Source organism: Pseudophryne corroboree, unplaced genomic scaffold (assembly GCF_028390025.1).
Source record: "Pseudophryne corroboree isolate aPseCor3 unplaced genomic scaffold, aPseCor3.hap2 scaffold_330, whole genome shotgun sequence".
NCBI lineage: Eukaryota > Metazoa > Chordata > Amphibia > Anura > Myobatrachidae > Pseudophryne > Pseudophryne corroboree.
The window spans coordinates 29,727-53,372 of NW_026969985.1; the positions used below are offsets into that span (position 1 = coordinate 29,727).

The window sequence follows — 23,646 nt, forward strand, 5'->3', positions numbered from 1 at the left end:
ATGAGAGTTCCCTTGTGCTGCCTCAGTTGAATCTCCTTTACTTGACAGAGATGTGCATGAGCAGCGGCCCTCCCCAGCCCTATCCCAAATCATACTTATTTTGCATAGGAGATACCATGGTCATGAAGATTACTCTCCCAGGGTGAGGTTCATTCATTGCATTCTGGGTATGCTGACCTCTGTGATTTCCCCAAATGTGGGAAACGCGACTGCTTTATTTGTTGGTAGTGGGGGACTGTGTTTGTGTTTTCCTCTGGTCAGCTCTGGTAAAAGTCAAATTTCTTTGTTTCAGATCTTCCTCTAGCCTTGTTCTTCTTTCGAGAGTTTCCTTGTGCTGCCTCAGTTGGATCTCCTTCACTTGACAGGGGGGTGCCCGAGCAGCGACCCTCCCCAGCTCTAGCCCAACTCCTACTTACCTGCCAGGTGAGATACTATGATCATGAAGGTGCTTCTCCCAGGGCAAGGCTCACCCATTGCACTCTGGGTGTGCTGCCCCTGCGATTTCCCCAAATGTGGGAAACTTGACTGCATAATTTGTGTTTCCCCTGGTCAGGTCTCGTATAATTCAGATCTCTTTGTCTCAGGTCTCTCTCCAGCCTAGTTTGCTGTCTGTTTCAACTTCTCTTTTCTTGAGCCGCTCCCTTTTATACCCTTGTGCACTATCCTGACTTCTCCTCCTGTCTGCTTACTTTGTGCCTTCCAATGCGCAATGCAAACTACAGGTAGTGCTGCAGGGCCCACACCCTTTTACTTGCCTTACTGAACAGCTCTGGAGCTGTTACAGTGCCAAGCTGCTGCAACAAATCAGCTTGAATGCTTCAGGGGATGGGGCATGGCCAACATGAGCCCCACACCGAAGGAGGGTGGAGGTGTTTAATGCGAACTAAGGGTCATCCAAGCGCCGCAAAAGGCCGCCATGCCCTGCATACCCCTTTTCTCTTTTCATATGCAGATGAGGGTTCCAGCCAACTTTGGCCCACTGCTTGGATGACATCACCGTATGCAATTCCGTCTTCTGCAGAACTTCCCCCAGGAATGCTTGTACTAGTTGTTGCATTTGGTTTGTTGTTTGGGGGTGCTTCAGTATTAGGCAGCCTTCTGCCCTCCCATGTTCATCTGAAAATATGTGTTCTCCCTGCAGTTGTTGTCCCCAGATGAGAGTTTCCTTGTGCTGCCTCAGTTGAATCTCCTTTACTTGACAGAGATGTGCATGAGCAGCGGCCCTCCCCAGCCCTATCCCAAATCATACTTATTTTGCATAGGAGATACCATGGTCATGAAGATTGTTCTCCCAGGGTGAGGTTCATTCATTGCATTTTGGGTATGCTGACCCCTGTGATTTCCCCAAATGTGGGAAACTCGACTGCATTATTTGTGGTAGTGGGGGACTGTGTTTGTGCTTTCCTCTGGTCAGCTCTGGAAAAAGTCAGATTTCTTTGTCTCAGATCTTCCTCTAGCCTTGTTCTTCTTTCGAGAGTTCCCTTGTGCTGCCTCAGTTGGATCTCTTTCACTTGACAGGGGGGTGCCCGAACAGCGACTTTCCCCAGCTCTAGCCCAACTCCTACTTACCTGCCAGGTGAGATACTATGATCATGAAGGTGCTTCTCCCAGGGCAAGGCTCACCCATTGCACTCTGGGTGTGCTGCCCCTGCGATTTCCCCAAATGTGGGAAACTTGACTGCATAATTTGTGTTTCCCCTGGTCGGCTCTCGTATAATTCAGATCTCTTTGTCTCAGGTCTCTCTCCAGCCTAGTTTGCTGTCTGTTTCCACTTCTCTTTTCTTCAGCCGCTCCCTTCTATACCCTTGTGCACTATCCTGACTTCTCCTCCCGTCTGCTTACTTTGTGCCTTCCAATGCACAATGCACACTACATGTAGTGCTGCAGGGCCCACACCCTTTTACTTGCCTTACAGAGCAGCTCTGGAGCTGTTACAGTGCCCAGCTGCTGCAAGAAATCAGCTTGAATGCTTCAGGGGATGGGGCATGGCCAACATGAGCCCCACACCAAAGGAGGGTGGAGGTGTTTAATGCGAACTAGGGGTCATCCAAGCACCGCAAAAGGCCGCCATGCCCTGCACGCCCCTTCTCTCTTTTCATATGCAGATGAGGGTTGAAGCCAACTTTGACCCACTGCTTGGATGACATCACCGTATGCAAATCCGTCTTCTGCAGAACTTCCCCCAGGAATGCTTGCACTAGTTGTTGCATTTGGTTTGTTGTTTGGGGGTGCTTCAGTATTAGGCAGCCTTTTGCCCTCCCATGTTCATCTGAAAATATGTGTTCTCCCTGCAGTTGTTGTCCCAAGATGAGAGTTCCCTTGTGCTGCCTCAGTTGAATCTCCTTTACTTGACAGAGATGTGCATGAGCAGCGGCCCTCCCCAGCCCTATTCCAAATCATACTTATTTTGCATAGGAGATACCATGGTCATGAAGATTTTTCTCCCAGGGTGAGGTTCATTCATTGCATTTTGGGTATGCTGACCCCTGTGATTTCCCCAAATGTGGGAAACTTGACTGCATTATTTGTGGTAGTGGGAGACTGTGTTTGTGCTTTCCTCTGGTCAGCTCTGGTAAAAGTCAGATTTCTTTGTCTCAGATTTTCCTTTAGCCTTGTTCTTCTTTCGAGAGTTCCCTTGTGCTGCCTCAGTTGGATCTCCTTCACTTTACAGGGGGGTACCCGAGCAGCGACCCTCCCCAGCTCTAGCCCAACTCCTACTTACCTGCCAGGTGAGATACTATGATCATGAAGGTGCTTCTCCCAGGGCAAGGCTCACCCATTGTACTCTGGGTGTGCTGCTCCTGCGATTTCCCCAAATGTGGGAAACTTGACTGCATAATTTGTGTTTCCCCTGGTCGGCTCTCGTATAATTCAGATCTCTTTGTCTCAGGTCTCTCTCCAGCCTAGTTTGCTGTCTGTTTCCACTTCTCTTTTCTTCAGCCGCTCCCTTCTATACCCTTGTGCACTATCCTGACTTCTCCTCCCGTCTGCTTACTTTGTGCCTTCCAATGCACAATGCAAACTACAGGTAGTGCTGCAGGGCCCACACCCTTTTACTTGCCTTACAGAGCAGCTCTGGAGCTGTTACAGTGCCCAGCTGCTGCAAGAAATCAGCTTGAATGCTTCAGGGGCTGGGGCATAGCCAACATGAGCCCCACACCGAAGGAGGGTGGAGGTGTTTAATGCAAACTAGGGGTCAGACAAGCGCCGCAAAAGGCCACCATGCCCTGCACGCCCCTTTTCTGTTTTCATATGCAGACGAGGGTTGAAGCCAACTTTGACCCACTGCTTGGATGACATCACCATATGCAAATCCATCTGCGGCAGGCCTTCCCCCAGGAATGCTTGCACTATTTGTTGCATTTGGTTTGTTGTTTGGAGGTGCTTCAGTATTAGGCAGCCTTCTGCCCTCCCATGTTCATCTGAAAATATGTGTTCTCCCTGCAGTTGTTGTCCCAAGATGAGAGTTCCCTTGTGCTGCCTCAGTTGAATCTCCTTTACTTGACAGAGATGTGCATGAGCAGCGGCCCTCCCCAGCCCTATTCCAAATCATACTTATTTTGCATAGGAGATACCATGGTCATGAAGATTTTTCTCCCAGGGTGAGGTTCATTCATTGCATTTTGGGTATGCTGACCCCTGTGATTTCCCCAAATGTGGGAAACTTGACTGCATTATTTGTGGTAGTGGGAGACTGTGTTTGTGCTTTCCTCTGGTCAGCTCTGGTAAAAGTCAGATTTCTTTGTCTCAGATTTTCCTTTAGCCTTGTTCTTCTTTCGAGAGTTCCCTTGTGCTGCCTCAGTTGGATCTCCTTCACTTTACAGGGGGGTACCCGAGCAGCGACCCTCCCCAGCTCTAGCCCAACTCCTACTTACCTGCCAGGTGAGATACTATGATCATGAAGGTGCTTCTCCCAGGGCAAGGCTCACCCATTGTACTCTGGGTGTGCTGCTCCTGCGATTTCCCCAAATGTGGGAAACTTGACTGCATAATTTGTGTTTCCCCTGGTCGGCTCTCGTATAATTCAGATCTCTTTGTCTCAGGTCTCTCTCCAGCCTAGTTTGCTGTCTGTTTCCACTTCTCTTTTCTTCAGCCGCTCCCTTCTATACCCTTGTGCACTATCCTGACTTCTCCTCCCGTCTGCTTACTTTGTGCCTTCCAATGCACAATGCAAACTACAGGTAGTGCTGCAGGGCCCACACCCTTTTACTTGCCTTACAGAGCAGCTCTGGAGCTGTTACAGTGCCCAGCTGCTGCAAGAAATCAGCTTGAATGCTTCAGGGGATGGGGCATGGCCAACATGAGCCCCACACCAAAGGAAGGTGGAGGTGTTTAATGCGAACTAGGGGTCATCCAAGCACCGCAAAAAGCCGCCATGCCCTGCACGCCCCTTTTCTCTTTTCATATGCAGATGAGGGTTGAAGCCAACTTTGACCCACTGCTTGGATGACATCACCGTATGCAAATCCGTCTTCTGCAGAACTTCCCCCAGGAATGCTTGCACTAGTTGTTGCATTTGGTTTGTTGTTTGGGGGTGCTTCAGTATTAGGCAGCCTTCTGCCCTCCCATGTTCATCTGAAAAGATGTGGTCTCCCTGCAGTTGTTGTCCCCAGATGAGAGTTCCCTTGTGCTGCCTCAGTTGAAACTCCTTAACTTGACAGAGATGTGCCTGAGCAGCGGCCCACCCCAGCTCTATCCCAAATCATACTTATTTTGCATAGGACATACCATGGTCATGAAGATTATTCTCCCAGGGTGAGGTTCATTCATTGCATTCTGGGTATGCTGACCCCTGTGATTTCCCCAAATGTGGGAAACTCGACTGCTTTATTTGTGGTAGTGGGGGACAGTGTTTGTGTTTTCCTCTGGTCAGCTCTGGTAAAAGTCAGATTTCTTTGTTTCAGATCTTCCTCTAGCCCTGTTCTTCTTTTGAGAGTTCCCTTGTGCTGCCTCAGTTGGATCTCCTTCACTTGACAGGGGGGTGCCCGAGCAGAGACCCTCCCCAGCTCTAGCCCAACTCCTACTTACCTGCCAGGTGAGATACTATGATCATGATGGTGCTTCTCCCAGGGCAAGGCTCACCCATTGCACTCTGGGTGTGCTGCCCCTGCGATTTCCCCAAATGTGGGAAACTTGACTGCATAATTTGTGTTTCCCCTGGTCGGCTCTCGTATAATTCAGATCTCTTTGTCTCAGGTCTCTCTCCAGCCTAGTTTGCTGTCTGTTTCCACTTCTCTTTTCTTCAGCCGCTCCCTTCTATAACCTTGTGCACTATCCTGACTTCTCCTCCCGTCTGCTTACTTTGTGCCTTCCAATGCACAATGCAAACTACAGGTAGTGCTGCAGGGCCCACACCCTTTTACTTGCCTTACAGAGCAGCTCTGGAGCTGTAACAGTGCCCAGCTGCTGCAAGAAATCTGCTTGAATGCTTCAGGGGATGGGGCATGGCCAACATGAGCCCCACACCAAAAGAGGGTGGAGGTGTTTAATGCGAACTAGGGGTCATCCAAGCACCGCAAAAGGCCGCCATGCCCTGCACGCCCCTTTTCTCTTTTCATATGCAGACGAGGGTTGAAGCCAACTTTGACCCACTGCTTGGATGACATCACCATATGCAAATCCATCTGCGGCAGGCCTTCCCCCAGGAATGCTTGCACTAGTTGTTGCATTTGGTTTGTTGTTTGGGGGTGCTTCAGTATTAGGCAGCCTTCTGCCCTCCCATGTTCATCTGAAAATATATGTTCTCCCTGCAGTTGTTGTCCCCAGATGAGAGTTCCCTTGTGTTGCCTCAGTTAAATCTCCTTTACTTGACAGAGATGTGCATGAGCAGCGGCCCTCCCCAGCCCTATTCCAAATCATACTTATTTTGCATAGGAGATACCATGGTCATGAAGATTTTTCTCCCAGGGTGAGGTTTATTCATTGCATTTTGGGTATGCTGACCCCTGTGATTTCCCCAAATGTGGGAAACTTGACTGCATTATTTGTGGTAGTGGGAGGCTGTGTTTGTGATTTCTTCTGGTCAGCTCTGGTAAAAGTCAGATTTCTTTGTCTCAGATTTTCCTTTAGCCTTGTTCTTCTTTCGAGAGTTCCCTTGTGCTGCCTCAGTTGGATCTCCTTCACTTTACAGGGGGGTACCCGAGCAGCGACCCTCCCCAGCTCTAGCCCAACTCCTACTTACCTGCCAGGTGAGATACTATGATCATGAAGGTGCTTCTCCCAGGGCAAGGCTCACCCATTGTACTCTGGGTGTGCTGCTCCTGCGATTTCCCCAAATGTGGGAAACTTGACTGCATAATTTGTGTTTCCCCTGGTCGGCTCTCGTATAATTCAGATCTCTTTGTCTCAGGTCTCTCTCCAGCCTAGTTTGCTGTCTGTTTCCACTTCTCTTTTCTTCAGCCGCTCCCTTCTATACCCTTGTGCACTATCCTGACTTCTCCTCCCGTCTGCTTACTTTGTGCCTTCCAATGCACAATGCAAACTACAGGTAGTGCTGCAGGGCCCACACCCTTTTACTTGCCTTACAGAGCAGCTCTGGAGCTGTTACAGTGGCCAGCTGCTGCAAGAAATCAGCTTGAATGCTTCAGGGGCTGGGGCATAGCCAACATGAGCCCCACACCGAAGGAGGGTGGAGGTGTTTAATGCAAACTAGGGGTCAGTCAAGCGCCGCAAAAGGCCACCATGCCCTGCACGCCCCTTTTCTGTTTTTATATGCAGACGAGGGTTGAAGCCACCTTTGACCCACTGCTTGGATGACATCACCATATGCAAATCCATCTGCGGCAGGCCTTCCCCCAGGAATGCTTGCACTAGTTGTTGCATTTGGTTTGTTGTTTGGGGGTGCTTCAGTATTAGGCAGCCTTCTGCTCCACCCTCCTTTGGTGTGGGGCTCATGTTGGCCATGTCCCATCCCCTGAAGCATTCAAGCAGATTTCTTGCAGCAGCTGGGCACTGTAACAGCTCCAGAGACGCTCTGTAAGGCAAGTAAAAGGGTGTGGGCCCTGCAGCACTACCTGTAGTTTGCATTGTGCATTGGAAGGCACAAAGTAAGCAGACGGGAGGAGAAGTCAGGATAGTGCACAAGGGTATAGAAGGGAGCGGCTGAAGAAAAGAGAAGTGGAAACAGACAGCAAACTAGGCTGGAGAGAGATCTGAGACAAAGAGATCTGAATTATACGAGAGCCGACCAGGGGAAACACAAATTATGCAGTCAAGTTTCCCACATTTGGGGAAATCGCAGGGGCAGCACACCCAGAGTGCAATGGGTGAGCCTTGCCCTGGGAGAAGCACCTTCATGATCATAGTATCTCACCTGGCAGGTAAGTAGGAGTTGGGCTAGAGCTAGGGAGGGTCGCTGCTCGGGCACCCCCCTGTTAAGTGAAGGAGATCCAACTGAGGCAGCACAAGGGAACTCTCGAAAGAAGAACAAGGCTAAAGGAAAATCTGAAACAAAGAAATCTGACTTTTACCAGAGCTGACCAGAAGAAATCACAAACACAGCCTCCCACTACCACAAATAATGCAGTCGAGTTTCCCACATTTGGGGAAATCACAGGGGTCAGCATACCCAAAATGCAATGAATGAACCTCACCCTGGGAGAAAAATCTTCATGACCATGGTATCTCCTATGCAAAATAAGTATGATTTGGAAGAGGGCTGGGGAGGGCCGCTGCTCATGCACATCTCTGTCAAGTAAAGGAGATTCAACTGAGGCAGCACAAGGGAACTCTCATCTTGGGACAACAACTGCAGGGAGAACATATATTTTCAGATGAACATGGGAGGGCAGAAGGCTGCCTAATACTGAAGCACCCCCAAACAACAAACCAAATGCAACAACTAGTGCAAGCATTCCTGGGGGAAGGCCTGCCGCAGATGGATTTGCATATGGTGATGTCATCCAAGCAGTTGGTCAAAGTTGGCTTCAACCCTCGTCTGCATATGAAAAGAGAAAAGGGGCGTGCAGGGCATGGTGGCCTTTTGCGGCGCTTGGCTGACCCCTAGTTTGCATTAAACACCTCCACCCTCCTTTGGTGTGGGGCTCATGTTGGCTATGCCCCAGCCCCTGAAGCATTCAAGCTGAATTCTTGCAGCAGCTGGGCACTGTAACAGCTCCAGAGCTGCTCTGTAAGGCAAGTAAAAGGGTGTGGGCCCTGCAGCACTACCTGTAGTTCGCATTGTGCGTTGGAAGGCACAAAGTAAGCAGACAGGAGGAGAAGTCAGGATAGTGCGCAAGGGCATAGAAGGGAGCGGCTCAAGAAAAGAGAAGTGGAAACAGACAGCAAACTAGGCTGGAGAGAGACCTGAGACAAAGAGATCTGAATTATACGAGAGCCGACCAGGGGAAACACAAATTATGCAGTCAAGTTTCCCACATTTGGGGAAATCGCAGGAGCAGCACACCCAGAGTGCAATGGGTGAGCCTTGCCCTGGGAGAAGCACCTTCATGATCATAGTATCTCACCTGGCAGGTAAGTAGGAGTTGGGCTAGAGCTGGGGAGGGTCGCTGCTCGGGTACCCCCCTGTAAAGTGAAGGAGATCCAACTGAGGCAGCACAAGGGAACTCTCGAAAGAAGAACAAGGCTAGAGGAAAATCTGAGACAAAGAAATCTGACTTTTACCAGAGCTGACCAGAGGAAAGCACAAACACAGTCCCCCACTACCACAAATAATGCAGTCAAGTTTCCCACATTTGGGGAAATCACAGAGGTCAGCATACCCAAAATGCAATGAATGAACCTCACCCTGGGAGAACAATCTTCATGACCATGGTATCTCCTATGCAAAATAAGTATGATTTGGAATAGGGCTGGGAAGGGCCGCTGCTCATGCACATCTCTGTCAAGTAAAGGAGATTCAACTGAGGCAGCACAAGGGAACTCTCATCTGGGGACAACAACTGCAGGGAGAACACATATTTTCAGATGAACATGGGAGGGCAGAAGGCTGCCTAATACTGAAGCACCCCCAAACAACAAACCAAATGCAACAACTAGTGCAAGCATTCCTGGGGGAAGTTCTGCAGAAGATGGATTTGCATACGGTGATGTCATCCAAGCAGTGGGTCAAAGTTGGCTTCAACCCTCATCTGCATATGAAAAGAGAAAAGGGGCGTGCAGGGCATGGCGGCCTTTTGCGGTGCTTGGATGACCCCTAGTTCGCATTAAACACCTCCACCCTCCTTCGGTGTGGGGCTCATGTTGGCTATGCCCCAGCCCCTGAAGCATTCAAGCTGATTTCTTGCAGCAGCTGGGCACTGTAACAGCTCCAGAGCTGCTCTGTAAGGCAAGTAAAAGGGTGTGGGCCCTGCAGCACTACCTGTAGTTTGCATTGTGCATTGGAAGGCACAAAGTAAGCAGATGGGAGGAGAAGTCAGGATAGTGCACAAGGGTATAGAAGGGAGCGGCTGAAGAAAAGAGAAGTGGAAACAGACAGCAAACTAGGCTGGAGAGAGACCTGAGACAAAGAGATCTGAATTATACGTGAGCCGACCAGGGGAAACACAAATTATGCAGTCAAGATTCCCACATTTGGGGAAATCGCAGGAGCATCACACCCAGAGTACAATGGGTGAGCCTTGCCCTGGGAGAAGCACCTTCATGATCATAGTATCTCACCTGGCAGGTAAGTAGGAGTTGGGCTAGAGCTGGGGAGGGTCGCTGCTCGGGTACCCCCCTGTAAAGTGAAGGAGATCCAACTGAGGCAGCACAAGGGAACTCTCGAAAGAAGAACAAGGCTAAAGGAAAATCTGAGACAAAGAAATCTGACTTTTACCAGAGCTGACCAGAGGAAAGCACAAACACAGTCTCCCACTACCACAAATAATGCAGTCAAGTTTCCGACATTTGGGGAAATCACAGGGGTCAGCATACCCAAAATGCAATGAATGAACCTCACCCTGGGAGAAAAATCTTCATGACCATGGTATCTCCTATGCAAAATAAGTATGATTTGGAATAGGGCTGGGGAGGGCCGCTGCTCATGCACATCTCTGTCAAGTAAAGGAGATTCAACTGAGGCAGCACAAGGGAACTCTCATCTTGGGACAACAACTGCAGGGAGAACATATATTTTCAGATGAACATGGGAGGGCAGAAGGCTGCCTAATACTGAAGCACCCCCAAACAACAAACCAAATGCAACAACTAGTGCAAGCATTCCTGGGGGAAGGCCTGCCGCAGATGGATTTGCATATGGTGATGTCATCCAAGCAGTGGGTCAAAGTTGGCTTCAACCCTCGTCTGCATATGAAAAGAGAAAAGGGGCGTGCAGGGCATGGTGGCCTTTTGCGGCGCTTGGCTGACCCCTAGTTTGCATTAAACACCTCCACCCTCCTTTGGTGTGGGGCTCATGTTGGCTATGCCCCAGCCCCTGAAGCATTCAAGCTGATTTCTTGCAGCAGCTGGGCACTGTAACAGCTCCAGAGCTGCTCTGTAAGGCAAGTAAAAGGGTGTGGGCCCTGCAGCACTACCTGTAGTTCGCATTGTGCATTGGAAGGCACAAAGTAAGCAGACGGGAGGAGAAGTCAGGATAGTGCACAAGGGTATAGAAGGGAGCGGCTGAAGAAAAGAGAAGTGGAAACAGACAGCAAACTAGGCTGGAGAGAGACCTGAGACAAAGAGATCTGAATTATACGAGAGCCGACCAGGGGAAACACAAATTATGCAGTCAAGTTTCCCACATTTGGGGAAATCGCAGGGGCAGCTCACCCAGAGTGCAATGGGTGAGCCTTGCCCTGGGAGAAGCACCTTCATGATCATAGTATCTCACCTGGCAGGTAAGTAGGAGTTGGGCTAGAGCTGGGGAGGGTCGCTGCTCGGGTTCCCCCCTGTGAAGTGAAGGAGATCCAACTGAGGCAGCACCAGGGAACTCTCGAAAGAAGAACAAGGCTAGAGGAAGATCTGAGACAAAGAAATCTGACTTTTACCAGAGCTGACCAGAGGAAAGCACAAACACAGTCCCCCACTACCACAAATAATGCAGTCGAGTTTCCCACATTTGGGAAAATCACAGGGGTCAGCATACCCAGAATGCAATGAATGAACCTCACCCTGGGAGAACAATCTTCATGACCATGGTATCTCCTATGCAAAATAAGTATGATTTGGGATAGGGCTGGTGAGGGCCGCTGCTCAGGCACATCTCTGTCAAGCAAAGGAGATTCAACTGAGGCAGCACAAGGGAACTCTCATCTGGGGACAACAACTGCAGGGAGACCACATCTTTTCAGATGAACATGGGAGGGCGGAAGGCTGCCTAATACTGAAGCACCATCAAATATCAAACCATATGCAACAACTAGTACAAGCACTCCTGGGGGAAGGTCTGCAGCAGACGGATTTGCATATGGTGATGTTATCCAAGCAGTGGGCCAAAGTTGACTGGAACCCTCATCTGCATATGAAAAGAGAAAAGGGGCATGCAGGGCATGGCGGCCTTTTGCAGTGCTTGGATGACCCCTAGTTCGCATTAAACACCCCCACCCTCCTTTGGTGTGGGGCTCATGTTGGCCATGCCCCATCCCCTGAAGCATTCAAGCTGATTTCTTGCAGCAGCTGGGCACTGTAACAGCTCCAGAGCTGCTCTGTAAGGCAAGTAAAAGGGTGTGGGCCCTGAAGCACTACCTGTAGTTTGCATTGTGCATTGGAAGGCACAAAGTAAGCAGACGGGAGGAGAAGTCAGGATAGTGCACAAGGGTATAGAAGGGAGCGGCTGAAGAAAAGAGAAGTGGAAACAGACAGCAAACTAGGCTGGAGAGAGACCTGAGACAAAGAGATCTGAATTATACGAGAGCCGACCAAGGGAAACACAAATTATGCAGTCAAGTTTCCCACATTTGGGGAAATCGCAGGGGCAGCACACCCAGAGTGCAATGGGTGAGCCTTGCCCTGGGAGAAGCACCTTCATGATCATAGTATCTCACCTGGCAGGTAAGTAGGAGTTGGGCTAGAGCTGGGGAGGGTCGCTGCTCGGGTACCCCCCTGTAAAGTGAAGGAGATCCAACTGAGGCAGCACAAGGGAACTCTCGAAAGAAGAACAAGGCTAGAGGAAAATCTGAGACAAAGAAATCTGACTTTTACCAGAGCTGACCAGAGGAAAGCACAAACACAGTCCCCCACTACCACAAATAATGCAGTCAAGTTTCCCACATTTGGGGAAATCACAGGGGTCAGCATACCCAAAATGCAATGAATGAACCTCACCCTGGGAGAACAATCTTCATGACCATGGTATCTCCTATGCAAAATAAGTATGATTTGGAATAGGGCTGGGGAGGGCCGCTGCTCATGCACATCTCTGTCAAGTAAAGGAGATTCAACTGAGGCAGCACAAGGGAACTCTCATCTGGGGACAACAACTGCAGGGAGAACACATATTTTCAGATGAACATGGGAGGGCAGAAGGCTGCCTAATACTGAAGCACCCCCAAACAACAAACCAAATGCAACAACTAGTGCAAGCATTCCTGGGGGAAGTTCTGCAGAAGACGGATTTGCATACGGTGATGTCATCCAAGCAGTGGGTCAAAGTTGGCTTCAACCCTCATCTGCATATGAAAAGAGAAAATGGGCGTGCAGGGCATGGCGGCCTTTTGCGGTGCTTGGATGACCCCTAGTTCGCATTAAACACCTCCACCCTCCTTTGGTGTGGGGCTCATGTTGGCCATGCCCCATCCCCTGAAGCATTCAAGCTGATTTCTTGCAGCAGCTGGGCACTGTAACAGCTCCAGAGCTGCTCTGTAAGGCAAGTAAAAGGGTGGTGGGCCCTGAAGCACTTCCTGTAGTTTGCATTGTGCATTGGAAGGCACAAAGTAAGCAGACTGGAGGAGAAGTCAGGATAGTGCACAAGGGTATAGAAGGGAGCGGCTGAAGAAAAGAGAAGTGGAAACAGACAGCAAACTAGGCTGGAGAGAGACCTGAGACAAAGAGATCTGAATTATACGAGAGCCGACCAGGGGAAACACAAATTATGCAGTCAAGTTTCCCACATTTGGGGAAATCGCAGGGGCAGCACACCCAGAGTGCAATGGGTGAGCCTTGCCCTGGGAGAAGCACCTTCATGTTAGCATAAAAATAAAGCCAGAAAATGAAGAGCTGTTTAATCAGTCAATTGGATTTTTTTGCCAGCATATTTCTTTTTTCTCTGCAACCCACTGCTAAATTGTGCTTCCTAGCTGTTTTTATAAAATCACTGAATCAAATCTAACTCTGATTACATCAGAGAAGGCCAGGTACCCTACACCATAACAGGGGTTTTCGAAATTTTGACTTGTCTACTTAAATATCACCAAAATCTGATCACAAGGTCAATTACGTCCCTGGGTGGGATTGAACCACCAACCTTTTGATTAATAGCTGAACACACTAACCGATTGCGCCACAGAGACACTTTGCAAAAAGTACATACTGACAAAGACTAATAAGCATTCATCTAGAACGTTTCCTAGAAAAACTTTAAAAAGTCAATAATCTGGAGAGTTTTTGTAAGATGTTTCTTCCAGCAACCAATGAAGAAACACATTGGTACTTTCGCATGATGAGTGAGTGCTTCAGGATCTCTTGCACTTACATGTGCAGCAGAGTACTGCACTGGAAGCATGCTGGGCCCATAACCCAGAGGTAGGCAGATTGAAACTATCCTTTGCTATATGCATTTTTTTTTTGTTCATTAAAGTAATCCAAAACTGGGATTGATATTTTAGCTTTTATTTTTACTTAAAGTACAATAACTTTTACCATTTTAATTTTTTTAATAGTATATTGACAGTATTGTTTTCTTTCAAAAATCCAATTAATTTTCTTTACCCGATTATTAAAATGGTAATTGACAAAAACAAACTACATTGTCACCAGAAGAGCAATACAAAATGTACAAGTGATATATTAAAATCATCTTTTCAGCTTGAATTTCAATGATGCATTGGGGCAACGATTTTGTGAGAAACATCTTCACCCTTAAATAAAGATTTTCTTAATTCCTTACCTGTGTGCTAATTAGATATCACCTTGTTTTCACATTAAACAGACTTCCACATGAGAAAGCAGCAAGGATGCAGTGGCGTTAATGTTTCCTGGTGTCAACCTGTATTATTTCAGTAGATATTGAAATGAGGATGCATCTTGCTGCCTTTCCAATGAAGCAAGTTTAATTTAGTAATAGGTGAAAAACCATCACTACAAATATGTTAATCAGATACTTGGCTTTGTGGACACTTTTCAGAGAACAAATTAGTTAGCATAAAAATAAAGCCAGAAAATGAAGAGCTGTTTAATCATTCAATTGGATTTTTCTGCCAGCATATTTCTTTTTCTCTGCAACCCACTGCTAAATTGTGCTTCCTAGCTGTTTTTATAACATCACTGAATCAAATCTAACTCTGATTACATCAGAGAAGGCCAGGTACCCTACACCATAAGAGGGGGTTTGCAATTTTGACTTGTCTACTTAAATATCACCAAAATCTGATCACAAGGTCAATTACGTCCCTGGGTGGGATTGAACCACCAACCTTTTGATTAATAGCTGCACACACTAACCGATTGCGCCACAGAGACACTTTGCGAAAAGTATATACTGACAAAGACTAATAAGCATTCATCTAGAACGTTTCCTAGAAAAACTTTAAAAAGTCAATAATCTGGAGAGTGTTTGTAAGATGTTTCTTCCAGCAACCAATGAAGAAACACATTGGTACTTTCGCATGATGAGTGAGTGCTTCAGGATCTCTTGCACTTACATGTGCAGCAGAGTACTGCAATGGAAGCATGCTGGGTCCATAACCCAGAGGTAGGCAGATTGAAACTATCCTTTGCTATATGCATTTTTTTTTGTTCATTAAAGTAATCCAAAACTGGGATTGATATTTTAGCTTTTATTTTTACTTAAAGTACAATAACTTTTACCATTTTAATTTGTTTTAATAGTATATTGACAGTATTGTTTTCTTTCAAAAATCCACTTAATTTTCTTTACCCTATTATTAAAATGGTAATTGACAAAAACAAACTACATTGTCACCAGAAGAGCAATACAAAATGTACAAGTGATATATTAAAATCATCTTTCCAGCTTGAATTTCAATGATGCATTGGGGCAACGATTTTGTGAGAAACATCTTCACCCTTAAATAAAGATTTTCTTAATTCCTTACCTGTGTGCTAATTAGATATCACCTTGTTTTCACATTAAACAGACTTCCACATGAGAAAGCAGCAAGGATGCAGTGGCGTTAATGTTTCCTGGTGTCAACCTGTATTATTTCAGTAGATATTGAAATGAGGATGCATCTTGCTGCCTTTCCAATGAAGCAAGTTTAATTTAGTAATAGGTGAAAAACCATCCCTACAAATATGTTAATCAGATACTTGGCTTTGTGGACACTTTTCAGAGAACAAATTAGTTAGCATAAAAATAAAGCCAGAAAATGAAGAGCTGTTTAATCACTCAATTGGATTTTTCTGCCAGCATTTTTCTTTTTCTCTGCAACCCACTGCTAAATTGTGCTTCCTAGCTGTTTTTATAAAATCACTGAATCAAATCTAACTCTGATTACATCAGAGAAGGCCAGGTACCCTACACCATAACAGGGGGTTTGAAATTTTGACTTGTCTACTTAAAGATCACCAAAATCTGATAACAAGGTCAATTAAGTCCCTGGGTGGGATTGAACCACCAACCTTTTGGTTAATAGCCTTACACACTAACTGATTGCGCCACCGCGACACTTTGCAAAAGTACATACTGACAAAGGCTAATAAGCATTCATCTAGAACGATTCCTAGAAACATTTTAAAAAGTCAATAATGTGGAGAGTTTTTGTATGATGTTTCTTCCATCAACCAATGAAGAAACACATTGGTACTTTCCCATGATGAGTGAGTGCTTCAGGATCTCTTGCACTTACATGTGCAGCAGAGTACTGTAATGGAAGCATGCTGGGTCCATAACCCAGAGGTAGGCAGATTGAAACTATCCTCTGCTATATGCATTTTTTTTTTGTTAATTAAAGTAATCCAAAACTGGGATTGATATTTTTGCTCTTTTATTTTTACTTAAAGTACAATAACTTTTACCATTTTAATTTGTTTTAATAGTATATTGACAGTATTGTTTTCTTTCAAAAATCCAATTAATTTTCTTTACCCGATTATTAAAATGGTTATTGACAAAAGCAAACTACATTGTCACCAGAAGAGCAATACAAAATGTACAAGTGATATATTAAAATCATCTTTCCAGCTTGAATTTCAATGATGCATTGGGGCAACGATTTTGTGAGAAACATCTTCACCCTTAAATAAAGATTTTCTTAATTCCTTACCTGTGTGCTAATTAGATATCACCTTGTTTTCACATTAAACAGACTTCCACATGAGAAAGCAGCAAGGATGCAGTGGCGTTAATGTTTCCTGGTGTCAACCTGTATTATTTCAGTAGATATTGAAATGAGGATGCATCTTGCTGCCTTTCCAATGAAGCAAGTTTAATTTAGTAATAGGTGAAAAACCATCCCTACAAAGATGTTAATCAGATACTTGGCTTTGTGGACACTTTTCAGAGAACAAATTTGTTAGCATAAAAATAAAGCCAGAAAATGAAGAGCTGTTTAATCAGTCAATTGGATTTTTTTGCCAGCATATTTCTTTTTCTCTGCAACCCACTGCTAAATTGTGCTTCCTAGCTGTTTTTATAAAATCACTGAATCAAATCTAACTCTGATTACATCAGAGAAGGCCAGGTACCCTACACCATAACAGGGGTTTTCGAAATTTTGACTTGTCTACTTAAATATCACCAAAATCTGATCACAAGGTCAATTACGTCCCTGGGTGGGATTGAACCACCAACCTTTTGATTAATAGCTGAACACACTAACCGATTGCGCCACAGAGACACTTTGCAAAAAGTACATACTGACAAAGACTAATAAGCATTCATCTAGAACGTTTCCTAGAAAAACTTTAAAAAGTCAATAATCTGGAGAGTTTTTGTAAGATGTTTCTTCCAGCAACCAATGAAGAAACACATTGGTACTTTCGCATGATGAGTGAGTGCTTCAGGATCTCTTGCACTTACATGTGCAGCAGAGTACTGCACTGGAAGCATGCTGGGCCCATAACCCAGAGGTAGGCAGATTGAAACTATCCTTTGCTATATGCATTTTTTTTTGTTCATTAAAGTAATCCAAAACTGGGATTGATATTTTAGCTTTTATTTTTACTTAAAGTACAATAACTTTTACCATTTTAATTTGTTTTAATAGTATATTGACAGTATTGTTTTCTTTCAAAAATCCAATTAATTTTCTTTACCCGATTATTAAAATGGTAATTGACAAAAACAAACTACATTGTCACCAGAAGAGCAATACAAAATGTACAAGTGATATATTAAAATCATCTTTCCAGCTTGAATTTCAATGATGCATTGGGGCAACGATTTTGTGAGAAACATCTTCACCCTTAAATAAAGATTTTCTTAATTCCTTACCTGTGTGCTAATTAGATATCACCTTGTTTTCACATTAAACAGACTTCCACATGAGAAAGCAGCAAGGATGCAGTGGCGTTAATGTTTCCTGGTGTCAACCTGTATTATTTCAGTAGATATTGAAATGAGGATGCATCTTGCTGCCTTTCCAATGAAGCAAGTTTAATTTAGTAATAGGTGAAAAACCATCACTACAAATATGTTAATCAGATACTTGGCTTTGTGGACACTTTTCAGAGAACAAATTAGTTAGCATAAAAATAAAGCCAGAAAATGAAGAGCTGTTTAATCACTCAATTGGATTTTTCTGCCAGCATATTTCTTTTTCTCTGCAACCCACTGCTAAATTGTGCTTCCTAGCTGTTTTTATAAAATCACTGAATCAAATCTAACTCTGATTACATCAGAGAAGGCCAGGTACCCTACACCATAACAGGGGGTTTGAAATTTTGACTTGTCTACTTAAAGATCACCAAAATCTGATAACAAGGTCAATTAAGTCCCTGGGTGGGATTGAACCACCAACCTTTTGGTTAATAGCCTTACACACTAACTGATTGCGCCACAGCGACACTTTGCAAAACTATATACTGACAAAGGCTAATAAGCATTCATCTAGAACGATTCCTAGAAACATTTTAAAAAGTCAATAATGTGGAGAGTTTTTGTAAGATGTTTCTTCCATCAACCAATGAAGAAACACATTGGTACTTTCCCATGATGAGTGAGTGCTTCAGGATCTCTTGCACTTACATGTGCAGCAGAGTACTGTAATGGAAGCATGCTGGGTCCATAACCCAGAGGTAGGCAGATTGAAACTATCCTCTGCTATATGCATTTTTTTTGTTAATTAAAGTAATCCAAAACTGGGATTGATATTTTTGCTCTTTTATTTTTACTTAAAGTACAATAACTTTTACCATTTTAATTTGTTTTAATAGTATATTGACAGTATTGTTTTCTTTCAAAAATCCAATTAATTTTCTTTACCCGATTATTAAAATGGTAATTGACAAAAACAAACTACATTGTCACCAGAAGAGCAATACAAAATGTACAAGTGATATATTAAAATCATCTTTCCAGCTTGAATTTCAATGATGCATTGGGGCAACGATTTTGTGAGAAACATCTTCACCCTTAAATAAAGATTTTCTTAATTCCTTACCTGTGTGCTAATTAGATATCACCTTGTTTTCACATTAAACAGACTTCCACATGAGAAAACAGCAAAGATGCAGTGGCGTTAATGTTTCCTGGTGTCAACCTGTATTATTTCCGTAGATATTGAAATGAGGATGCATCTTGCTGCCTTTCCAATGAAGCAAGTTTAATTTAGTAATAGGTGAAAAACCATCCCTACAAAGATGTTAATCAGATACTTGGCTTTGTGGACACTTTTCAGAGAACAAATTTGTTATCATAAAAATAAAGCCAGAAAATGAAGAGCTGTTTAATCACTCAATTGGATTTTTCTGCCAGCATTTTTCTTTTTCTCTGCAACCCACTGCTAAATTGTGCTTCCTAGCTGATTTTTTATAAAATCACTTAATCAAATCTAACTCTGATTACATCAGAGAAGGCCAGGTACCCTACACCATAAGAGGGGGTTTGCAATTTTGACTTGTCTACTTAAATATCACCAAAATCTGATCACAAGGTCAATTACGTCCCTGGGTGGGATTGAACCACCAACCTTTTGACTAATAGCTGAACACACTAACCGATTGCGCCACAGAGACACTTTGCAAAAAGTCCATACTGACAAAGACTAATAAGCATTCATCTAGAACGTTTCCTAGAAAAACTTTAAAAAGTCATTAATCTGGAGAGTTTTTGTAAGATGTTTCTTCCAGCAACCAATGAAGAAACACATTGGTACTTTCCCATGATGAGTGAGTGCTTCAGGATCTCTTGCACTTACATGTGCAGCAGAGTACTGTAATGGAAGCATGCTGGGTCCATAACCCAGAGGTAGGCAGATTGAAACTATCCTCTGCTATATGCATTTTTTTTTTGTTAATTAAAGTAATCCAAAACTGGGATTGATATTTTTGCTCTTTTATTTTTACTTAAAGTACAATAACTTTTACCATTTTAATTTGTTTTAATAGTATATTGACAGTATTGTTTTCTTTCAAAAATCCAATTAATTTTCTTTACCCGATTATTAAAATGGTAATTGACAAAAGCAAACTACATTGTCACCAGAAGAGCAATACAAAATGTACAAGTGATATATTAAAATCATCTTTCCAGCTTGAATTTCAATGATGCATTGGGGCAACGATTTTGTGAGAAACATCTTCACCCTTAAATAAAGATTTTCTTAATTCCTTACCTGTGTGCTAATTAGATATCACCTTGTTTTCACATTAAACAGACTTCCACATGAGAAAGCAGCAAGGATGCAGTGGCGTTAATGTTTCCTGGTGTCAACCTGTATTATTTCAGTAGATATTGAAATGAGGATGCATCTTGCTGCCTTTCCAATGAAGCAAGTTTAATTTAGTAATAGGTGAAAAACCATCCCTACAAAGATGTTAATCAGATACTTGGCTTTGTGGACACTTTTCAGAGAACAAATTTGTTAGCATAAAAATAAAGCCAGAAAATGAAGAGCTGTTTAATCAGTCAATTGGATTTTTTTGCCAGCATATTTCTTTTTCTCTGCAACCCACTGCTAAATTGTGCTTCCTAGCTGTTTCTATAAAATCACTGAATCAAATCTAACTCTGATTACATCAGAGAAGGCCAGGTACCCTACACCATAACAGGGGTTTTCGAAATTTTGACTTGTCTACTTAAATATCACCAAAATCTGATCACAAGGTCAATTACGTCCCTGGGTGGGATTGAACCACCAACCTTTTGATTAATAGCTGAACACACTAACCGATTGCGCCACAGAGACACTTTGCAAAAAGTACATACTGACAAAGACTAATAAGCATTCATCTAGAACGTTTCCTAGAAAAACTTTAAAAAGTCAATAATCTGGAGAGTTTTTGTAAGATGTTTCTTCCAGCAACCAATGAAGAAACACATTGGTACTTTCGCATGATGAGTGAGTGCTTCAGGATCTCTTGCACTTACATGTGCAGCAGAGTACTGCACTGGAAGCATGCTGGGCCCATAACCCAGAGGTAGGCAGATTGAAACTATCCTTTGCTATATGCATTTTTTTTTGTTCATTAAAGTAATCCAAAACTGGGATTGATATTTTAGCTTTTATTTTTACTTAAAGTACAATAACTTTTACCATTTTAATTTTTTTTAATAGTATATTGACAGTATTGTTTTCTTTCAAAAATCCAATTAATTTTCTTTACCCGATTATTAAAATGGTAATTGACAAAAACAAACTACATTGTCACCAGAAGAGCAATACAAAATGTACAAGTGATATATTAAAATCATCTTTCCAGCTTGAATTTCAATGATGCATTGGGGCAACGATTTTGTGAGAAACATCTTCACCCTTAAATAAAGATTTTCTTAATTCCTTACCTGTGTGCTAATTAGATATCACCTTGTTTTCACATTAAACAGACTTCCACATGAGAAAGCAACAAGGATGCAGTGGCGTTAATGTTTCCTGGTGTCAACCTGTATTATTTCAGTAGATATTGAAATGAGGATGCATCTTGCTGCCTTTCCAATGAAGCAAGTTTAATTTAGTAATAGGTGAAAAACCATCACTACAAATATGTTAATCAGATACTTGGCTTTGTGGACACTTTTCAGAGAACAAATTAGTTAGCATAAAAATAAAGCCAGAAAATGAAGAGCTGTTTAATCACTCAATTGGATTTTTCTGCCAGCATATTTCTTTTTCTCTGCAACCCACTGCTAAATTGTGCTTCCTAGCTGTTTTTATAAAATCACTGAATCAAATCTAACTCTGATTACATCAGAGAAGGCCAGGTACCCTACACCATAAGAGGGGGTTTGCAATTTTGACTTGTCTACTTAAATATCACCAAAATCTGATCACAAGGTCAATTACGTCCCTGGGTGGGATTGAACCACCAACCTTTTGATTAATAGCTGAACACACTAACCGATTGCGCCACAGAGACACTTTGCAAAAAGTATATACTGACAAAGACTAATAAGCATTCATCTAGAACGTTTCCTAGAAAAACTTTAAAAAGTCAATAATCTGGAGAGTGTTTGTAAGATGTTTCTTCCAGCAACCAATGAAGAAACACATTGGTACTTTCGCATGATGAGTGAGTGCTTCAGGATCTCTTGCACTTACATGTGCAGCAGAGTACTGCAATGGAAGCATGCTGGGTCCATAACCCAGAGGTAGGCAGATTGAAACTATCCTTTGCTATATGCATTTTTTTTTTGTTCATTAAAGTAATCCAAAACTGGGATTGATATTTTAGCTTTTATTTTTACTTAAAGTACAATAACTTTTACCATTTTAATTTGTTTTAATAGTATATTGACAGTATTGTTTTCTTTCAAAAATCCACTTAATTTTCTTTACCCTATTATTAAAATGGTAATTGACAAAAACAAACTACATTGTCACCAGAAGAGCAATACAAAATGTACAAGTGATATATTAAAATCATCTTTCCAGCTTGAATTTCAATGATGCATTGGGGCAACGATTTTGTGAGAAACATCTTCACCCTTAAATAAAGATTTTCTTAATTCCTTACCTGTGTGCTAATTAGATATCACCTTGTTTTCACATTAAACAGACTTCCACATGAGAAAGCAGCAAGGATGCAGTGGCATTAATGTTTCCTGGTGTCAACCTGTATTATTTCAGTAGATATTGAAATGAGGATGCATCTTGCTGCCTTTCCAATGAAGCAAGTTTAATTTAGTAATAGGTGAAAAACCATCCCTACAAATATGTTAATCAGATACTTGGCTTTGTGGACACTTTTCAGAGAACAAATTAGTTAGCATAAAAATAAAGCCAGAAAATGAAGAGCTGTTTAATCACTCAATTGGATTTTTCTGCCAGCATTTTTCTTTTTCTCTGCAACCCACTGCTAAATTGTGCTTCCTAGCTGTTTTTATAAAATCACTGAATCAAATCTAACTCTGATTACATCAGAGAAGGCCAGGTACCCTACACCATAACAGGGGGTTTGAAATTTTGACTTGTCTACTTAAAGATCACCAAAATCTGATAACAAGGTCAATTAAGTCCCTGGGTGGGATTGAACCACCAACCTTTTGGTTAATAGCCTTACACACTAACTGATTGCGCCACCGCGACACTTTGCAAAAGTACATACTGACAAAGGCTAATAAGCATTCATCTAGAACGATTCCTAGAAACATTTTAAAAAGTCAATAATGTGGAGAGTTTTTGTATGATGTTTCTTCCATCAACCAATGAAGAAACACATTGGTACTTTCCCATGATGAGTGAGTGCTTCAGGATCTCTTGCACTTACATGTGCAGCAGAGTACTGTAATGGAAGCATGCTGGGTCCATAACCCAGAGGTAGGCAGATTGAAACTATCCTCTGCTATATGCATTTTTTTTTTGTTAATTAAAGTAATCCAAAACTGGGATTGATATTTTTGCTCTTTTATTTTTACTTAAAGTACAATAACTTTTACCATTTTAATTTGTTTTAATAGTATATTGACAGTATTGTTTTCTTTCAAAAATCCAATTAATTTTCTTTACCCGATTATTAAAATGGTAATTGACAAAAACAAACTACATTGTCACCAGAAGAGCAATACAAAATGTACAAGTGATATATTAAAATCATCTTTCCAGCTTGAATTTCAATGATGCATTGGGGCAACGATTTTGTGAGAAACATCTTCACCCTTAAATAAAGATTTTCTTAATTCCTTACCTGTGTGCTAATTAGATATCACCTTGTTTTCACATTAAACAGACTTCCACATGAGAAAGCAGCAAGGATGCAGTGGCGTTAATGTTTCCTGGTGTCAACCTGTATTATTTCAGTAGATATTGAAATGAGGATGCATCTTGCTGCCTTTCCAATGAAGCAAGTTTAATTTAGTAATAGGTGAAAAACCATCCCTACAAAGATGTTAATCAGATACTTGGCTTTGTGGACACTTTTCAGAGAACAAATTTGTTAGCATAAAAATAAAGCCAGAAAATGAAGAGCTGTTTAATCAGTCAATTGGATTTT

The 23,646-nt window shown here is 43.0% G+C and overlaps 21 non-coding genes and 1 pseudogene across 21 annotated transcripts; 12 read left to right on the plus strand and 10 right to left on the minus strand.

The window, feature by feature from the left end:
- The first annotated feature begins 91 nt into the window (after positions 1-91).
- On the plus strand, positions 92-256 carry LOC135018990 (U1 spliceosomal RNA). Its single transcript, XR_010216609.1, has one exon. It is a non-coding gene; the product is annotated as a U1 spliceosomal RNA (small nuclear RNA).
- A 152-nt stretch (positions 257-408) lies between these two features.
- On the plus strand, positions 409-571 carry LOC135018910 (U1 spliceosomal RNA). Its single transcript, XR_010216538.1, has one exon. It is a non-coding gene; the product is annotated as a U1 spliceosomal RNA (small nuclear RNA).
- A 674-nt stretch (positions 572-1,245) lies between these two features.
- LOC135019124 (U1 spliceosomal RNA) lies at positions 1,246-1,409 on the plus strand. Its single transcript, XR_010216723.1, has one exon. It is a non-coding gene; the product is annotated as a U1 spliceosomal RNA (small nuclear RNA).
- Positions 1,410-1,561: 152 nt separating this feature from the next.
- On the plus strand, positions 1,562-1,724 carry LOC135018898 (U1 spliceosomal RNA). Its single transcript, XR_010216527.1, has one exon. It is a non-coding gene; the product is annotated as a U1 spliceosomal RNA (small nuclear RNA).
- A 674-nt stretch (positions 1,725-2,398) lies between these two features.
- Positions 2,399-2,562, plus strand: LOC135018834 (U1 spliceosomal RNA). Its single transcript, XR_010216467.1, has one exon. It is a non-coding gene; the product is annotated as a U1 spliceosomal RNA (small nuclear RNA).
- A 152-nt stretch (positions 2,563-2,714) lies between these two features.
- On the plus strand, positions 2,715-2,877 carry LOC135018958 (U1 spliceosomal RNA). The gene has a single exon (XR_010216578.1). It is a non-coding gene; the product is annotated as a U1 spliceosomal RNA (small nuclear RNA).
- Positions 2,878-3,551: 674 nt separating this feature from the next.
- On the plus strand, positions 3,552-3,715 carry LOC135018835 (U1 spliceosomal RNA). Its single transcript, XR_010216468.1, has one exon. It is a non-coding gene; the product is annotated as a U1 spliceosomal RNA (small nuclear RNA).
- Positions 3,716-3,867: 152 nt separating this feature from the next.
- LOC135018960 (U1 spliceosomal RNA) lies at positions 3,868-4,030 on the plus strand. The gene has a single exon (XR_010216580.1). It is a non-coding gene; the product is annotated as a U1 spliceosomal RNA (small nuclear RNA).
- Positions 4,031-4,704: 674 nt separating this feature from the next.
- Positions 4,705-4,868, plus strand: LOC135018857 (U1 spliceosomal RNA). The gene has a single exon (XR_010216489.1). It is a non-coding gene; the product is annotated as a U1 spliceosomal RNA (small nuclear RNA).
- Positions 4,869-5,020: 152 nt separating this feature from the next.
- Positions 5,021-5,183, plus strand: LOC135018947 (U1 spliceosomal RNA). Its single transcript, XR_010216573.1, has one exon. It is a non-coding gene; the product is annotated as a U1 spliceosomal RNA (small nuclear RNA).
- A 674-nt stretch (positions 5,184-5,857) lies between these two features.
- Positions 5,858-6,021, plus strand: LOC135018846 (U1 spliceosomal RNA). The gene has a single exon (XR_010216478.1). It is a non-coding gene; the product is annotated as a U1 spliceosomal RNA (small nuclear RNA).
- Positions 6,022-6,173: 152 nt separating this feature from the next.
- LOC135018961 (U1 spliceosomal RNA) lies at positions 6,174-6,336 on the plus strand. The gene has a single exon (XR_010216581.1). It is a non-coding gene; the product is annotated as a U1 spliceosomal RNA (small nuclear RNA).
- An 828-nt stretch (positions 6,337-7,164) lies between these two features.
- LOC135018899 (U1 spliceosomal RNA) lies at positions 7,165-7,327 on the minus strand. The gene has a single exon (XR_010216528.1). It is a non-coding gene; the product is annotated as a U1 spliceosomal RNA (small nuclear RNA).
- A 152-nt stretch (positions 7,328-7,479) lies between these two features.
- LOC135018848 (U1 spliceosomal RNA) lies at positions 7,480-7,643 on the minus strand. The gene has a single exon (XR_010216480.1). It is a non-coding gene; the product is annotated as a U1 spliceosomal RNA (small nuclear RNA).
- A 674-nt stretch (positions 7,644-8,317) lies between these two features.
- Positions 8,318-8,480, minus strand: LOC135018915 (U1 spliceosomal RNA). The gene has a single exon (XR_010216543.1). It is a non-coding gene; the product is annotated as a U1 spliceosomal RNA (small nuclear RNA).
- A 152-nt stretch (positions 8,481-8,632) lies between these two features.
- LOC135018784 (U1 spliceosomal RNA) lies at positions 8,633-8,796 on the minus strand. Its single transcript, XR_010216418.1, has one exon. It is a non-coding gene; the product is annotated as a U1 spliceosomal RNA (small nuclear RNA).
- A 685-nt stretch (positions 8,797-9,481) lies between these two features.
- On the minus strand, positions 9,482-9,633 carry LOC135019038 (U1 spliceosomal RNA; annotated as a pseudogene).
- Positions 9,634-9,785: 152 nt separating this feature from the next.
- Positions 9,786-9,949, minus strand: LOC135018871 (U1 spliceosomal RNA). Its single transcript, XR_010216502.1, has one exon. It is a non-coding gene; the product is annotated as a U1 spliceosomal RNA (small nuclear RNA).
- Positions 9,950-10,623: 674 nt separating this feature from the next.
- On the minus strand, positions 10,624-10,786 carry LOC135018929 (U1 spliceosomal RNA). The gene has a single exon (XR_010216556.1). It is a non-coding gene; the product is annotated as a U1 spliceosomal RNA (small nuclear RNA).
- Positions 10,787-10,938: 152 nt separating this feature from the next.
- Positions 10,939-11,102, minus strand: LOC135018926 (U1 spliceosomal RNA). The gene has a single exon (XR_010216553.1). It is a non-coding gene; the product is annotated as a U1 spliceosomal RNA (small nuclear RNA).
- A 674-nt stretch (positions 11,103-11,776) lies between these two features.
- LOC135018933 (U1 spliceosomal RNA) lies at positions 11,777-11,939 on the minus strand. Its single transcript, XR_010216560.1, has one exon. It is a non-coding gene; the product is annotated as a U1 spliceosomal RNA (small nuclear RNA).
- Positions 11,940-12,091: 152 nt separating this feature from the next.
- LOC135019122 (U1 spliceosomal RNA) lies at positions 12,092-12,255 on the minus strand. Its single transcript, XR_010216721.1, has one exon. It is a non-coding gene; the product is annotated as a U1 spliceosomal RNA (small nuclear RNA).
- Positions 12,256-23,646: the final 11,391 nt, after the last annotated feature.